Consider the following 14451-nt stretch of genomic DNA (forward strand, 5'->3'; position numbering starts at 1 on the left):
AATGCTTCCTACCACCTGAAACATCCCGGCGACTGCCCAAAGCAAGGGATTTCGTCTATTGCCGGGGCAACCCTTGTGGCTTTGTTTTTCTACTTCCCCCAACAGCCCTTGTCCTGCCCACCAGTGACCAAAGCTGGCTTCCTATTGGTCAGAAATTATGCTCATCTGATCAATGAGCCTATTAGAATTTCGCTCTCCCCCTAGAGGGGACTTGGGAAGCGGAAAAGACCTCGCGTTCCCGGGTGTGGGGAGGGGCCTCATATGAGTGACAGTTGGACTCCCCAATAGGCAGAGGCCGAAGACCTGCCTATTCTGGCTCCAGGGTTAGAAAAGTCGATGCCGGCAGCTGTGATGAGTTCTAGGAGGCGCAGTCTGCTCAAGGGACAGGAGGACCTGAGGCTGCTAGAGAACTCTTGGCAGGTGAGTGGTTGCTTTTAGACTCTTGCTATGGAGATTGTGTCCATTTTTGAATGGGGGGGGGGGGGCGGGGGTGTTCTGCGGTACAAGGGAGGCCAGTACATTTACTCCCCTGTTTAGTTTTTTTTTTTGATGGGAGTCTGTAGCCTTTGGTCCACCCTCTCACCCCCCAACCTCACTCCTGTCCCCATCGCTCTCTCTTGCTATTACTCCTTTCTCAAAGTGAGCTTCACATCTGTCAGCTGAAAGGAAAGCCCTGCCTCAGCAGTGGCGTCTGGACAGCAGGAATAAATAGGAGCTGTTGAGGAGTGTGATGAATAAATAGGAGTTGTTGAGGGGAATGATGAACTCACCTCTCCTGCACCCCTGGGGCCTGGTGTAGCAGAGCCCCTCCCACAGGACAGGTCCTGGAAGACACTTTCTAGGGCCATGCCCTATATTCAGGACAATGACAAACCTGGATCTAAAAAAGACTAAGTAGATTTTAGGAAGGAAGGAAGGAAGGAAGGAAGGAAGGAAGGGAAGAAAGAAAGATACCCTAAAAGGAGTAGCAGGAAGAGGTGACTGTAATAGTTCATGTCCCACTCAAATCTGGAGTTCAATCACAGGCTTGTAGAACACTAAAAATGAATGAATAAAATGCATTTCTCCCTTTAAGAGGACAGGAGCTGCGCTATTTGAGAATGGTAGTGGAATACATAATGGGAATTAAATCTATAGCTAAAGACATTTGAAGACATGCTTGTTAGCTAACTTCTAACTCTGAATTCCCCTACTCATTCCTGCTTCCTTCAAATTCTAGAGGATTCATAGTCTGTATTGGTGCCAGAATATTAACTGATTCAAGAATGGAAGAAGAGGAAGAAAAAGGAAGGGGGCTGGGGGGAGGAGGAGAGAGGGAAAGAAGGGAGAAAAGCTTTCACTAGTAGCTACTTTTTCTCTATTGAAAACAAATATGTCAATTTGTCTTTCATTTTTTATTTGTCTCACCTGGAGAGAGAAAGCAGGAAGAACCGTTTTCATTAGTAGCTACTTTTTTTTTCTATATTGACAATGAAACGCACTAATTTGTCTTTAATTTTTAAACTTATTTCACCTGAGGCCGGGAACTGCGTTCTTCCCATCTTTGAATTTCTCTATCACCTCACTTGCCATAGATGGCCCCACAAATTTGGGCCTTTGAGAAGTGTAATTCAAACAACTGGTGTGGTAGGAGGAGTCCAGAGTTGGAAGTCAATATACCTAAGTTTTAGTTTTGAAGTTGTTGCTATTTGTGTGACCTCAAAACAAACCATTTCCACTTTCTGACTCTTAATGTTTGCATCTTTACAAAACGGATGTTGCAGTGGGTTACTTTTGAGGCCCAGGCCTTTGTTAAAAACGGTTTTAAATTAAAGATGATTAGACCCTTTCTACCACAGATATGTAAGCAAAGTATTACTGCAGCAAATTCTGTACCTATCTGTTGTAAATAAAATTTCCCAGCTTGAATGGTAGTACCTGTTCTTGTGTGTCCATATTTAAACCAGACCAAATGGCTCATTGTAGAAACTGTAAGGAATGACCATTCAGTAGAAGTCTGGTAGATTGTAAACCTCATTCCATCACTCAGAGAGGCAATCACAGTATTTGGGTAGGTCTTTTATGTGGCTCCTGAGATCAAATTCAGGGTCTCACACTTGCTTTTTATGACTGAGCTACCTCCCGAAGCACATGTATGTGTACTGAGAGAGTGCAAGATAGACACAGACAGAGCAGGGCACTGTTTCATCACCCATGTAGTTCTGATTTCAGTCAGAATTCTTTGTTTGGGTATATCTTTTAGTCTCTCTTCCTCTTTTGCCTCCTCCCATTGGTTGAGAATAAGTGACACATTTCATTTTAAGCCATGATTGAATCATCTGATTTCACCCTTGCCTTCATCTTGGTGTGTCTGGTATCTGGACAACAGAAAACACAAGAATGGTTCAGCTGGAAAGAAATCTTTGTGTGAGGAAGTATTTATATGGGAAAAGAGGACTGAAAGTTGTTACTTCAGAAATTTCAGTGAAACCTGGACACACATGTGGAGCAAACCTGCTTTATAAAACACAAATTAAGGAGCCAAATATTTTGTATAAGTACAAATTAAGGGACCACTTAGTACATAGTTGAGTGCACAGCTCACCATACACAAGGACCTGGATTCAAGCTTCTGGTCCCCAGCTGCATGGGTGGGGTGGGTAGGGGGTGATAATGGGAAGATTCAAGTTCCCCAGCTGCAAGAAGGAAGATACCTAAGCTGTGAAGCAGGGCTGCAGCTGTTTATTTTTCTCACCCACTTTCCCACCCACTCCCCTCTTAATTACTTTCTGTCCTATCAAATTAAGAAGAAAAAAAAGATAAAAATTGTCATCTATTATATTAGCTATTCCATTTGGATGGCCATATACAATATATAGTGTCAACCACCTGATATGCTTCTAGTACTGCTTCTTCACCATCTACACCCCATAGGCCCCTCAATACTCACATACATTTGATTGTATTCCTCCCATCATTGCCAAAACTAACCTTCTCTCTCATCCCTAGTCTTTTCTAAATTTTCATTTATTGATAGAGACAGCCAGAAATTGAGAGGAAAGGGAAGATAGGAAGAGAGAGAGAGAGAGAGAGAGAGAGACCGAGAGTCCTGTGGCCCCTCTCACCATTTGTGAAGCTTTCCCCCTACAGGTGGGGACCAGGGGCTTGGATCCAGGTCTCTGTGCATTATAGCATGTCTGCTCAACCAGGTGCACCACCACCTGTTGTATGCTTTACATTGGGTTCTAGTTCTCCCCCACGGAGAGAATTAGATCAGTCCAGTTAGTTTCGCGGGCCTGCTTGGCCCCGCCCCGAAGGAACCCCGCCAGAGTTCCTGAGTTCCTGAGTTCCAGAGTGACAGAGTTGGAGAGGGTTCCTGAGTTCCAGAGTAAGAGAGAGTGCTTGTGCCGCCGCAAAGAGACAGCAGAGTTCTGTTTGGTGATTAGTTTGTCTTAGTTTATGAATCGTTGTTCCTGAATAAAGAAATACAGCTTCCCTGCCCAGCTGTGTATCTGGTCGTCTCTGTTACCCGCCGTGAAGTTAGACCGGCCGGCAGGAGCCTACGAAAATTTAACAACAACCACCTGGCCCCTTTCCTCCCTAGTCTTGTTCTACTTTATCCTCAGCTTTTGCTTCTGTTCATACCACCCGCAAAATAGAATTCCATTCAGTGGTCCAGGTATGTTCCAGTCTTCACCTATTAAGCCATCTTCAACTCAGGATACCCCTGCCCCCCCCTTTTTTTTTATAGAATGCTTCACCATAACATCTAACTTTAGTCTTTCTAATAATGAGGACATAACTTCATTATTTTCATTTTCTTGGATAAAGAAGGTGAGGTCCAGAGAATTTTAAGAAACTTGGTCATGATTACATTGTAAATAGCAGCAGAACCAGGCTTCTTTCATTTATTTATTTATTATTATTAATATTATTATTTTTTTATTTAAGAAAGGATTAATTAACAAAACCATGGGGTAGGAGGGGTACAACTCCACACAATTATTATTAATATTATTATTATTACTGTCATCAGAGTTACTACTGGGGCTTGGTGCCGGCAGTACAAACCCTCTGCTCCCAGTGGCAATTTATTCCTTTTTTTTTTTCTTTCTATTTTATTTGCTAGGACAAAGTGATTGAGAGGGGAGGGAGTGGTAGAGAGGAAGCGAAAGACAGATACCTGCAGACCTGCTTCACTTTAACTATTCCTGCAGTGGGGGGAGCAGGGACTCAAATCTGGGTCCTTGCACATGGGAATATGTTCATTTAACCACATATGCCAACATTCAGTCCCTCCCAGTTTTCTTCACTTAAAACTTTCAGAATTTGGTGGAACAGCTCCTGTTGACTAAAGCTAGTATTTTGGGGGGCAGGGTGGAATAAGTAAGGAGGAATTGAAAGTAACGCCTGAGTGGATGGTGGTGTAGTAGTACTGCTGTGTAGGTTGGAACTGTGTAGGCTCCAGGCAGGCAAACATCTCATGACACATGGGCAACTCTTTCCTGAATGAGTTTCTCCCTACTCTGGTTTGTGCCCCATGTAACAAGGGGTCTGTAGGGGCTACTGGTAGATATAAAGTTGGAAAATTAAAAAGTAGTAATAGTGCCTGGAAAACACCTGTGAGGGATGGACTGCACTGGCTTCTAGTTTAAAAAAAAAAAGTTTTAGAATGTAGACAGTTGTAGAGACGATAGTTAACCCATGTCTGTAACCTGTAGTGCCGTGCAGTGGAGACACTGAGGATTCAGGACTCTGGTGGTGGGAACGGTGTGGAATTATTCCCCTTGTGACATGTAGTTTTATAAATATTTAATGACTAATAAATTTTAAAAAGGTTCTTTGATGTTGCAAATAAGAAGGGAAAGATATTACTGTCAAATTTTAGGAAAAGTTATATGTGATGGAACACTAGGGACTTTTGATAGCATCATGTTAGAACTTCCAACACTGAACTTACGATAGGGAAGGCATATTTTGTTCAGATTTTAAGGAACTGAGCTCCAGATTGTACTTTCTTCAAAAACTATGCCTTGTTAATTTTTCAGAAGTGTGGTTAACCACTTTTTTTTTCTTGTTCCCTAATGTGACCAGCCTATATTTGGTAGAATGAGATTCCTGATGGAGTTGAATTGTTAAAAGTTGTGCAGTGAAGATCTTGCAAAGAAAGCATCTGAGTGGTCCAGAATAGTTTTTGAATATTTAATCTTGAAGTGCAAACTTTGAGTTTTCTAAGATACATGCTCAACCAGGTGCACCACCATACAGCCTAAAGACTGATGTAAATGAGTTTGGTGTGTTGTCTTCTGTGAAGGACAAAACAGTTTTGAGTGGGATTCCATTACTCAAAACAACTGGAGTTCAGACAAGAATAAAACGAGGTGATATAATAGTTTTGAGATTAACTTAGAGTCCTTAAAGACTCCAAATACTGGTGTGATCAGTATGAAGTAGTATAGTATCTAGATAGATAAGGGAAAACTAAGGTCTTCTAACTCTCTATAGTTTTTGTACAGTTTCTAAGATATTGGTTTTTAATCTTAATATATTTTGTGTGTGTGTGTGTGTGTGTGTGTGTGTGTGTGTGTGTGTGTGTGTAGTATATGGAGAGAGAAAAGGGACAAACTTAACATTCATGATCTTGTGTATGTGATGCTGAGAATAAAATGCAGGACCTTGTGCTTTGAAAGTGTTGTAAGCCTACTACTCTACCTCCCAGTCCATTTTTTTTTTAAGTTTCTTTATTGGGGAGTTAATGTTTTACATTCGACAGTAAGTACAATAGTTTGTACATGCATAACATTTCCCAGTTTTCCATATAACAATACAACTCCCACTAGGTCCTGTCAACCATTTTGGACCTGTATTCTCCCACTCACCCGCCCCCAGTCTTTTACTTTGGTGCAATATACCAATTCCAGTTCAGGTTCTACTTGTGTTTTGTCTTCTGATCTTGTTTTTCAACTTCTGCCTGAGAGTGAGTTCATCCCATATTCATCCTTCTGTTTTTGACTTACTTCACTTAACATGAATTTTTCAAGGTCCATCCAAGATCGCCTGAAAATGGTGAAGTCACTATTTTTTATAGCCAAGTAGTATTCCATTGTGTACATATACCACAGCTTGCTCAGCCACTCATCTGTTCTTGGACACCTGGATTGCTTCCAGGTTTTGGCTATTACAAATTGTGCTGCCAAGAACATATGTGAACACAGATCTTTCTGGATGGGTGTGTTGGGTTCCTTAGGCTATATCCCCAGGAGAGGAATTGCAGGGTCATAGGGTAGGTCCATTTCTAGTCTTCTGAGAGTTCTACAGACTGTTCTCCACAAAGGTTGGACTAGTTAAAATTCCCACCAGCAGTGTAGGAGGGTTCCTGTGACCCTGCGACCTCTCCAGCATTTGTTGCTGTTACCTTTTCTGATGTATGACATTCTCACAGTAGTGAAGTGGTATCTCGTTGTTGTCTTTATTTGCATTTCTCTGACAATCAAAGACTTGGAGCATTTTTTCATGTGTTTCTTGGCCTTTTGGATTTCTTTTGTGGTGAATATTCTGTCTGTGTTCTCTCCCTATTTTGGGATGGGGTTATTTGTTTTCTTGTTGTTGAGTTTGACAAGTTCTTTATATAGTTTGGTTATTAGCCTCTTGTCTGATGTATGGCATGTGAAGATCTTCTCCCATTCTGTGAGGGGTCTCTTGGTTTGGGTAGTAGTTTATTTTGCTATGCAGAAGCTTTTAAATTTGATGTAGTCCTATAGGTTTATGCTTGCCTTAGTCTTATTCATAATTGGATTTGTTTCATTGAAGATGTCTTTAAAATTTATGCAGAAAAGAGTTCTGCCAATATTTTCCTCTAAGTATCTGGAAGTTTCTGGTCTAACATCCAAGTCCTTGATCCACTTGGAATTTACTTTTGTATTTGGTGAAATATAGTGGTTCAGTTTCATGCTTCTGCATATTTCAACCCATTTTTTCCAGCACCATTTGTTGAAGAGAATCATCTTTCCCCATCTAATAGTCTGGGCACCTTTGTCAAAGATTAGATGGCCATAGGTGTGGGGGCTTACTTCTGGGCTCTCAGTTCTATTCCACTGGTCATTGTGTCTATTCATGTTACAGTACCAAGCAGTTTTGATGACAATGGCCCTATAATACAATTTGAGATCTGGGAGTGTGATGCCTCCAGTTCTGTTCGTTCTTCTCTAGATTGTTTTGGCAATTCTAGGTCTTTTCTGGTTCCAGATAAACATTTGTAGCATTTGTTCTACTCTAAAAAATGTGGTTGGGATCTTGATGGGGATAGCATTAAATTTGTAGATGGCTCTGGGTAGTATATTCATTTTGATGATGATAATTCTTCCAACCCATGAATATGGAATATCTTTCCACTTCTTTGTGTCTTTTTTAGTTTTCTTGAATAGTGACTCATAATTTTTAGTATACAAGTCTTTTACTTCTTTGGTTAGGTTTATTCCTAGACATTTTTTATTAAATATTTATTTTTATTTATTCCCTTTTGTTGCCCTTGTTATTTTATTGTTGTAGTTATTATTGTTTTTGTCGTTGTTGGATAGGACAGAGAGAAATGGAGAGAGGAGGGGAAGACAGAGAGGAGAAGAGAAAGATAGACACCTGCAGACCTGCTTCACCGCCTGTGAAGTGACTCCCCTGCAGGTGGGGTGCTGGGGTTCGAACCGGGATCCTTATGCCGGTCCTTGTGCTTTGCACCACCTGCGCTTAACCCACTGCACTACAGCCCGACTCCCTATTCCTAGATATTTTATTGTTTTTGTTGCTATAGTAAAAGGAATTGATTTCTGGATTTCAACTTGTTCTAACTTAGTGTTTGCATAGACGAATGCCTCTGACTTTTGAATGTTAATTTTATAGCCTGACACCTTATTGTATTGCCTGATGATTTCCGAAAGCTTTTTTGCTGGATTCTTTAGGTTTTTCTATATATACTATCATGTCATCTGCAAATAGGGAGAGTTTGACTTCTTCCCTTCCAATCTGTATGTCTTTAATTCCTTGTTCCTGCCTGATTGCTATGGCAAGAACTTCCAACACTATGTAGAATAGTAATGGTGATAGTGGGGGCAGTCCTGTCTAGTACCTGATCTGAGTGGAAATGCTTCTAGTTTTTGACCATTGAATATGATGTTGGCTGTAGGTTTGCTATATATAGACTCCACTATCTTGAGGAATTTTCCATCTATTCCCATTTTGTGTAGTGTTTTGACCATAAAGGGATGTTGTATTTTGTCAAAGGCTTTCTCTGCATCTATGGATATGACCATGTGGTTTTTGGTTTTTTTTTTTATTGATGTGGTGGATCATGTTGATTGATTTACTTATATTAAACCAACCTTGCATCCCTGGGATAAACCACACTTGGTCATGATGAATGATCTTTTTAATATACTGCTGTATCTGGTTGGCTAGAATTTTGTTGAATATTTTAGCATCTATGTTCATCAGAGATACTGGTCTGTAGGTTTTTTTTTTTTTTTTTGGTTATGTACCTGTCTTCTTTTGGTTTTAGAGTGATGTTGGCTTCATAGAAGCTGGAAGGGGGTATTCCAGTGTCTTCAATCTTCTGGAAGACTTTTAAAAGTAGAGGTACTGGTTCTTCTTTGAAGGTTTTGTAGAATTCATTTGTAAAACCATCTGGTCCAGGACTTTTATTCTTGGGAAGGTTTTTGATAACTGTTTCAATTTCATTAGCTGTGATGGGCCAGTTCATGCCAGCAGCTGCTTCCAAGTCGCCATCTAGGCTCCACCCTTAATTTATTTTTTTATTTATAAAAAGGAAATATTGACTAATCCATAGGATAAGAGGGGTATAAATCCACACAATTCCCACCACCAGATCTCTATATCCCATCCCCTGCTCTGATAACTTTCCTATTCTTTAATCCTCTGGGATTATGGACCCAAGGTCATTGTGGGATGCAGAAAGAAGGTCTGGCTTCTGTAATTGTTTCCCCGCTGAACATGGGTGTTTTCTGGTCGATCCATACTCCCAGCCTCCCTCTCTCTTTCCCTAGTAGGGTGGGGCTCTGGGGAAGCAGAGCTCCAGGATATATTGGTGGGGTCGTCTGTCCAGAGAAGTCTGGTCGGCATCATGTTAACATCTGGAACCTGGTGGCTGAAGAGAGTTAACATAGAAAGCCAAAAGAAAATAGTTGAACAATCATGGACCTAAAGGCTGGAATAGTGCAGATGAAATGGTGGGGTGTCCTCCACTCTACCTACCTCCTCTATCCACTCTCCCCCTTCTCCTAACTTAAAAAAAAAAAAAACTCTTTCCTTTCACTGATTTTTTTTTCCTTTTTTTTCTTTTTTCTCATTCTTGTCTTACTTTCTTCCTCCTTCTTTGGCTTTCTGAATTCACTGATACTCATTTGTGCACTATTTTTGGGAAGAATTCTGACTCAGAGTGGACTTTCTTTGTGTGTGTGTCTTCTCTACTTGCCTTTCTCCTCTTTATACCCCTAGAATTTACAGTGGACAGTGGATTTACATAATTGTCTATTCTTGCTGTCCCTTTTTCCTTACTCTTTCTTTTTCGTTTGGATTTGGTTGCTATTTTTTCTTGGACTGGAGGCATTGTTTGGCTAAGTGGTATTGGTTAAACTGCTTCAATCTTTACACCTCAGTTAGTATTGTAATCTCCGAGGCTGGTGATTAATTTGTTATAAAGGTATTTAGTATAGCATGGCCTGTACTCAAAACACAACAACAGAAGAACAACAGAACATAAAAATAAAAAACACATCAATAAAAAAAATGGTTAAACCAAGATCAAATAAAACTGATACTACAGTGAATGAAGACAAGAGCCCAGAAGAAACTACAAATAAGTCAGAGGTAACCATAGATAAGAAAAAAAACTATGCAAGCAATAATACATTTAATAGTCACAGAAATGAAAACAACTATGGAGGAAAGGGCTAGCAGAACTAGAGAAACAGATGAGACCCTCAAGGGAAATACTAACTACCTCGAGGCAATTAGAAAACTGACAGCTGAAATAGCTGAACTGAAGAAAGAAGCTGAGGGAAGGGAAAGCAGACTAACAGAAGCAGAAAACAGAATTAGCCAGATGAGCTAGAGAAAACTAAGGAAGAGGTGAAAGAACTGAAAAAGAGAGGCACTGAAAACAACAACAGAGATATATGGGATGATCTCAAAAGAAGTGACATTCGTATAATTTGGCCTACCAGAGGAAGAAAGAGAGGAAGGGGAAGTAAACATTCTAGAGGAAATTATAGAAGAAAACTTCCCAAACCTGAACAACAGAAAGGACATTAACATTCCAGAGGCCCAGAGAGTCCCAACAGAATCAACCCAGACCTGAAGACACCAAGACACATCATAGTTACAATGAAAAGAAGTAAGGATAAAGAAAGGATCCTAAAGGCTAAGAGAGAAACAAAAAGTCACATACAGGGGAAAACCCAGAAGACTATCAGCAGACTTCTCCACTCAAACTCTAAAAGTCAGAAGAGAATGGCAAGATATCTGTCGAGCCCTGAATGAAAAAGGTTTTCAATCAAGGATAATATATCCTTGAGAAAATTGAGAAAGAAAGAGAAAGGGAAACTAAAAGCAGGATCTGACTAAATCTAAAGTAGGGCTCCAAAGTAAAAATCCTGTGGTGAGGGGGAGGGTTGACATTCGGCTTCCCGTGGCAGCGGGGGGGGGGGGGGTGGAGGTCGGTAGGTGGGAGGGGACACAGTCTTTTGGTGGTGGGAATGCTGTCTGTGTACACTCCTATTAAATTATAGTCATATAAATCACTAATATGAGAGGAGGAAAATTGATTCTGTATCTTGAACTTTTTAAAACACAGACTGTCTTTTTAATACATAGGCTGAGTCTTTGATATGTTGACTCTCTCAAAAGCCTAGAGCAGGGAGAACAGAAGCAACTGGTGGCACAGCTATATACAAGATGTTGGGTATTGTATAGCAAATCCTAACACAGGCACTTTTCAAAGTTAACCCAATTACCGAATAATGTGATAACAACTATCCATTGTCTTCTTGAACCCTAAGACAACAGGAACCTCACATTTCCACTATAGAGCCTATATTTCCCCTAGTCCTAGGACCTTAGGGTGGGGCGCACTTTCCTGCATTCTTCTCACAATTCATATCAAATAATACTGCATCTGCTGATCACAACCTAATCAATGTAGTGAGTGCCACCTCAGCATACTTCACTTCAGACTGTGTCCAGAGACTTCAGGTGTGGAATGACAACCCTTCAGCTTCATTACTTGGGTGAGACCATTTCTTTCATAGTATTCTCTAATTCCATTCCAGGTGGTTCACTTCCTATCAAAGTCCCAAAACCTAGATATAGACCAGGTCCCTTGAGATAGAGCATATATTCACAAGTATCCATAAACTAGGGCAAAATATATACCTGAAAGCAAAAGTACACAATAGTCTGCAGTGAGTACCCCCCCAACACTTCATCTGCACTGTTCCAGCCTTTAGATCCATAATTGCTCCACAGTTTGTTTGGCTTTGTATGTTAACTCTCTTTTCAACCACCAGGTTCCAGATGCCAGCATGATGCCAACCAGACTTCCCTGGACAGGTGACCCCACCAGTGTGTCCTAGAGCTCCACTTCCTCAGAGACCCACCCTCCTATGGAAAGAGAGGGAGGCTGGGAGTATGGATTGACCAGTCAACACCCATGTTCAGTGGGGAAGCAATTACAGAAGCCAGACTTTCCACCTTCTGCATCCCACAATGACTTTGGGTCCATACTCTTAGAGGGATAAAGAATAGGAAAGCTATCAGGGGAGGGGATGGGATATAGAGATCTGGTGGTGGGAATTGTATGGAGTTGAACCCCTCCTATCCTACGATTTGGTAAGATCTCCTTTTTAAAATAAATTTTTAAAAAATTTAAAAATGGAAGGCAATAGTTAATTGCTATGATCACATTATTTTGCAATTTGGTTAAGTTTGAAATTTTCCTTTGTTAGGATTTGATGTTGTTATACACAACATCACCATAATTTATGTCTTTTGACCTTATTTGCATATAGCTGTGCCACTGGTTGCTTCTGTTCTCCCTGGTCTAAGCTTTTAAGAGAGTCACCATATCAAAGACTCAGCCTGTGTATTAAAAAGACTTCAGTTGTGCTTTAAAAAGTTTGAGACATTCAATCAATTTTCCCTTTCATATTAATTAGTGATTTATATGGCTACAAATTGATAGGAGTGTACATAAACATCATTCCCACCACCAACAGACTGTCCCATCCCCCTCTTTCTTCACTCCCCCCCCCCCCTCCCCGTGTAGCTGAACTTCCACCCTCACCCACAACCCAGAGTTTTTACTTAGGTGCCCTACTCCAAATTCAGTCAAATCCTGCTTTGAGTTTACCTTTCTGTTCTTAACTTCTGTTTGAGTGGGATCAACCCATACTTATCTTTATCTTTCTGACTTAGCTCACTTAACATAATTCCTTCTAGCTCCATCCAAGATGGGTCAGAGAAGGTGGATTCATTGTTCTTAATAGCTGCATACTATTCCATTGTGTATATATACCACAATTTTCTCAGCCACTCATCTGTTGTTGGGTACCTGGGTTGCTTCCAGGTTTTAGCTATTATGAATTGTGCTGCTATGAACATAGTTGTACACATTTCTTTTTGGTTGGGTATTATGGAGTCCTTGGCATATATCCCTAAGAAAGGGATTACTGGGTCATATGAAAGGTCCATGTCTAGCCTTGTGAGAGTTCTCCAGACTGTTCTCCACAGAGGCTGGACCAGTTTACATTCTCAGCAGCAGTGCAGAAGGGTTCCTCTGTCCCCACAGCCTCTCCGGCATTTGTTGCTGCTGTCCTTTTTGATATATGCCATTTTCACAGAAGTGAGGTGGTATCTCAATGTTGTCTTTATTTACATTTCTCTGACAATCAGTGACCTGGAGCAATTTTTCATGTCTTTGTTAGTCTTTTGGATCTCGTCTGTAGCAAATGTTCTGTACATATCCTCTGTCCATTTTTGGATGGTGTCATTTGCTTTTTTGGTGCTAAGTTTGCTGAGCTCTTTGTATATTTTAGTAATTAGTCTCTTGTCTGATGTATGGCATGTGAAGATCTTCTCCCATTCTGTGGGGGGTCTCTTTGTGTGATAGTTTCTTTGGCTGTGCGGAAGTTTTTCAATTTGATGTAGTCCCATTGGTTTGTTTCTGCTTTAGTCTTCCTTGCAATTGGGTTTGTTTCATCAAAGTTGTCCTTGAGGTTTAGGTGGGAAAGTGTACCACCAATATTTTCCTCTAAGTATTTGATAGTTTCTAGTCTAACATCCAAGTCCTTGATCCATTTGGAGTTGGTTTTTGTTTCTGGTGAAATAAGGTGGTTCATTTCATTCTTCTGCATGTTTCAACCCAGTTTTCCCAGTACCATTTATTGAAGAGAGCCTCCTTCCTCCACTTAATACTTTGGGCCCCCTTACCAAAGATTAGATGTCCATAAGTGTGGGGGTTTAGTTCTGGGCTTTCAATTCTGCTCCACTGGTCTGTGTGCCTGTTTTTGTTCCAGTACCAGGCTGTTTTGATGATGATGATGATGGCCTTATAATATAGTTTGAGATCTGAGAGTGTGATGCCTCCATTTTTCTTTTCCTCAAGATTGTTTTGACAATTGTTTTGGTTTTCTGGTTCCAGTTAAATGATTGTAGTTTTTGTTCTATTCTCTTAAAGAAGCGTGGTGGAACTTTGATGAGTATCGCATTAAAATTGTATGTGGCTCTGGGGAAAATATTCATTTTGATGATATTTTTTCTTCCAATCCATGAGCATGGGATATTGTTCCATTTCTTGGTATCAGTTTCTATTTTCTTGAATAGTGACTCATAGTTTCAGTATGCAAGTCTTTCACTTCTTTGGTCAGCTTTACTCCTAGGTTTTTTTTATTGATTTTGCTGCAACAGTGAATGGGAGTGATTTCTGGATGTCTTTTTCAGATTTAGTGTTTGCATAAAGTAATGCCACTGATTTTTATACATTGGTTTTGTACCGTGATACCTTGCTATATTGCCTAATAACTTCCAGTAGTTTTCTGCTGGATTCTTTAGATTTTTCTATGTATACTATCATATCATCTGCAAATAGTGAGAGCTGACTTCTTCCCTTCAGTCTGTATTCCTTTGATTTCTTTCTCTTGCCTGATTGCTATGTCAAGAACTTCCAATACTATGTTGAAGAGTAATGGTGATAATGGACAGCCCTGTCTAGTCCCCATCTGAGGGGGAATGCTTTCAGCTTCTGTCCATTGAGTATGATGTTGGCTGTCGGTTTGCTATATAAGGATTCCACTGTCTTGAGGAATTTCCTGTCTGTTCCCATTTTTTGTAGTTTTGAGCATGAACGGGTGTTGGATTTTGTCAAAGGCTTTCTCTGCATCTATTGAGATAATCATGTGGTTTTTTGTT

At 40.4% G+C, this 14451-nt stretch overlaps 1 protein-coding gene across 1 annotated transcript in view; it reads left to right on the forward strand.

The window, feature by feature from the left end:
- Positions 1 to 297: 297 nt before the first annotated feature.
- Positions 298 to 14451, forward strand: part of BPGM (bisphosphoglycerate mutase) — a 49980-nt gene continuing 35826 nt past the window's right edge. The window contains exon 1 of the mRNA XM_007526551.3: positions 298 to 420. The gene's annotated coding sequence lies outside the window, so the exon portion shown is untranslated. The remainder of the gene's footprint in view (positions 421 to 14451) is intronic.

The sequence above is a fragment of the Erinaceus europaeus genome, chromosome 8 (genome assembly GCF_950295315.1).
Source record: "Erinaceus europaeus chromosome 8, mEriEur2.1, whole genome shotgun sequence".
Classification (NCBI taxonomy): Eukaryota; Metazoa; Chordata; class Mammalia; order Eulipotyphla; family Erinaceidae; genus Erinaceus; species Erinaceus europaeus.